The sequence below is a fragment of the Aegilops tauschii genome, chromosome 2 (assembly GCF_002575655.3).
Source record: "Aegilops tauschii subsp. strangulata cultivar AL8/78 chromosome 2, Aet v6.0, whole genome shotgun sequence".
NCBI lineage: Eukaryota > Viridiplantae > Streptophyta > Magnoliopsida > Poales > Poaceae > Aegilops > Aegilops tauschii.
In genome coordinates, this window is record NC_053036.3 from 578,742,479 (window position 1) to 578,745,944 (window position 3,466).

General features: G+C 52.4%; 1 non-coding gene across 1 annotated transcript; it reads right to left on the reverse strand.

Moving 5' to 3' along the window:
* Positions 1 to 237: 237 nt before the first annotated feature.
* Positions 238 to 318, reverse strand: TRNAL-AAG (transfer RNA leucine (anticodon AAG)). Its single transcript has one exon. It is a non-coding gene; the product is annotated as a tRNA-Leu (tRNA).
* Positions 319 to 3,466: the final 3,148 nt, after the last annotated feature.

The window sequence follows — 3,466 nt, forward strand, 5'->3', positions numbered from 1 at the left end:
AAGATAGGAATCGGTTTGTGCTGTAGTGTGTGGGTGTGCTATCTGAACCTTTCTTGGTTTGACAGCAATGTGAGCGGTTCGATCCTTTGTCTGAAGAGCATGTCAATTCGATTTAGTAGCTGGTCAATGCATGTCTCTGACGCGCAAAGGTACTGTATGTCTCTTATTTCCATGGGGAAAAAGTATTACTACATGACTCTATGTTTTTTTTAGAAGATACAGTAGTAAAAAATATGTTGACCAGAGTGGGATTTGAACCCACGCCCTTTCGGACCAGAGCCTTAATCTGGCGCCTTAGACCAACTCGGCCATCTGATCATTCTTGCTTCATTTTCACGTTTGCCTTATAAAATACAGTACATGATTCCAGGTAATTTCCATTAGACCGACAAAGGGAGAGCCACATGCTTCCTAGACCAGCGAGGCGTTTCCCTGCAACTCTGCCTCTTTTTGCAGCACCTTGAGACATTTTGATCCAGCACAACGAACCACCGTGATTCAGAAATCATCAACTTTCCAAGCCAACTATACAAGTACCCAGGACAGTTTTTTTGCTCGACAAAAGGAGCGCACGCCCCCAAATGAAACTGATAATACGTACAACGTTCAGCAAAATAAAGCCTGACTATGGCCTCAAGGCAGTAATCAAAGCAAACTGAACCACCTCACACAGGATGGATACACCAGCAACGTAACGCTTAACCAGCTTCACGAGAGATTTGCTTCAACAGAACTGCCCAGAGGTGTATCATAAAACAGGAAACAACTGTCAACTGGACAAAAATTTCATACCTCGCATACGACGACAGCCTCAACCCGACAACAATGGGCGTCCTCGGAACAACTTCCTCCTTGTGGCGGCACAGGCATTTCCCAGAATCCTGCCCCTTCTTGCTACACCTTTCAGACATTTTGATCCAGCACAACGAAGCAACGTAATTCAGAAATCATCATCGAAGCAATGCACAAGGTGAGCGGTCTAAATTGTCTCAAAAATAAAAGGTGAGCGGTCTAACGCAGCTGATATTGTCCTTGGTGCAGAAGCAATGAAGCAAATTATACACATCCATGTATACAGGAAAGCGCGCTTCATCGATTCCATGGCGGCACCATAGTGGCCGGGTTCGCGGGTCGAGGGTCGCCACTCCTTGGTTCAACTCTAGCAATGATAACTGAGAAAGGTTACCAAGTGAAGCAGGAATGGGTCCACTTAGCTGATTGTGTCCGAGCTGCAGTGACGATAGTTTGCCCAGCCGTCCAAAATTTTCTGGAATGGGTCCTTTCAGCTTGCACCGTAACAGGCTCAAGGCACTTAGCCTTGTGAGGTTGCCACTTGCCAAGTAGAGAAATAGAGACCACCTCTCCCCTGGGTCGCCCCGGCGCGGTGACCAAGGGGGAACCCTAGCGCCGCCAAGCCCTCGGCTCCCTCTCCCACCTCTCCTGCCCGCCGCCGCCGGGCAAAGCCCGTTTGGCGTCGGCGGCGGCGGGATCTCTCCTCTCCGCAGCGGTCGGACCTGGCGCGGGTGGCGTTCGGCGGCGGTTGGCGGCGCGTTGGCGACGGGGCGCGCCGGCAAGGACTCAGGGAGCGACGGCAGGAGCTGCTTCCCCCGGTGGTCGCGTGGGGGCCGTTCGAAGCGCTCCTATGGTGGCCGTGGTCGATCTGTTTCAGATCTGATCGCCGGTGCCTCGGGCGGCGCGGGGATCTCGTGGCGGCGGCCTCGATTGGTGGCAGCGCTACGGCGGCTCCTCGATGGCCGACCGGTGTTCCATGGGAGGCGTCGTCTCCGACTCGATCTACTCCGGTTCGTGCTGGCTACGGTAGCGACTACGGTCGACGCCAATACTGCCTGGATGGATCTGGCAGGTGGGCATGGATCCGGGGGAAACTCCAGGCCGGCGTGGCGGCCGCACCAAAGTCGACGCCCTCGGCGCCGATTCCCTTCCTGGAGGCTTCGGTGTGGATCATACGCCCCCCACCTCTACCATGAGCGCAGGCGAAAGCCTCTGTTCCTCTGTTTGGGCGACGATGGCACTTTGGTGTCGTGTTCCTTCCTGAAGGCGTCGGCCGAGGACTGCTCAGGGTGGTGGAGTTGCTGGTAGTTCGAAGTCGACGCGAGATGGCATGTAGGTGGAGCGGTGTGGCATCAACGGTATCATCGACGCTGGGTCTCGGCGGCATGGCGCAGTAGAGACTCGGCGTCTGATGCGCGGAGATGGACTCGCGCAGGAGGAGGAAGATGTCTGGCGTCGTGGTGGCGTCGACGGTAGCTAGACCGTGCAAGGTAGATGCAGCAGTACAACTCTGAAGATGGATTGGTGGCAAGTGGCTGCGGCAGCCTCATACCCGGCAGACGTCCTGGTTGAGGAGCACGCCGGACTGGTGGATGCCCATACCCGGCAGGCGTCCTGGTTGGAACTTCAGGTCTTAGATGTTAGGTCTGGCTGCGATGTCTGTTTGGTATTAGGCCCAGGCTATCAGCGCCCCTTCATCAATTGGATAGGTGTAGCGACAGTTGTTGCTTAGACGATGGCTTTACTCTTACTATTGTATGACTTTGTAAGGTCCTGTGAGAATAATTAATAAAATGGTCGTATGCATCGCCCAGATGCAGAGACTGGGGGGTCATCCTCCTTTTCTAAAAAAACTTGCCAAGTACAGTAGGGACTTGGCCAACAAGGTTATTTTATTCCCACCCAAGGAAAGGTAATATAGATGAGGAAACTTGTCCAGCCATGTTGGCAAAACACCTTCAAACAAGTTATGGGGCATGGAGATTACTTTGAGGCCTCGACAAGATGCCAGCCCCAATGGAACCTGACCAGTGAATTTGTTAAATCCCATGCTGATTATTTGCAGCATGGGGAGACTAAAACTTCTGTTGTCAGGGATTCCGCCAGTTAAGTTGTAGTTGCGGGTGAGAAAGATGGAATGGAGTTTAGACATGCATGTTGAAGATAGCCGGAGGCAATGGGCCGGTGAGATGATTGTACTGCAGGTCAAGAAACTCGAGCATTGGTAACAAGGCAATGAAATATGGTACCGGCCATAGTTGCCAAGTTCCCGGGACGATGGGAACGAGAGGGACGGGAACGAGGGTCGAGGATCGCTAGATAGCCATTCTAGGGAACGATGGGGGGGTATACATCTATCATTCGAACCGATCGATAAGTGGCACGTGACCCAACTAATTTGGGAACGATGACCCGGGAACGATACGGCGGGTCAAGGAACGCGAGCCTTGACAAATTATCCATCTTTCATAGAATATATAGAAATTACATTTTCATTTATGAAAGTACATCTTCTTTTTTGGAAGGTGACATCGAGGGAGGGAAAGTGTGAAAATATCCCGCTGATGTTTTAACAGCATAAAGTAATCTACTCCACAGAATTTGCCCCGTATGATTCCCAAACTCCAATCAACAGGATGGCCAGCGCGAAGAGGGCACCGCATCCGCAGGTCCA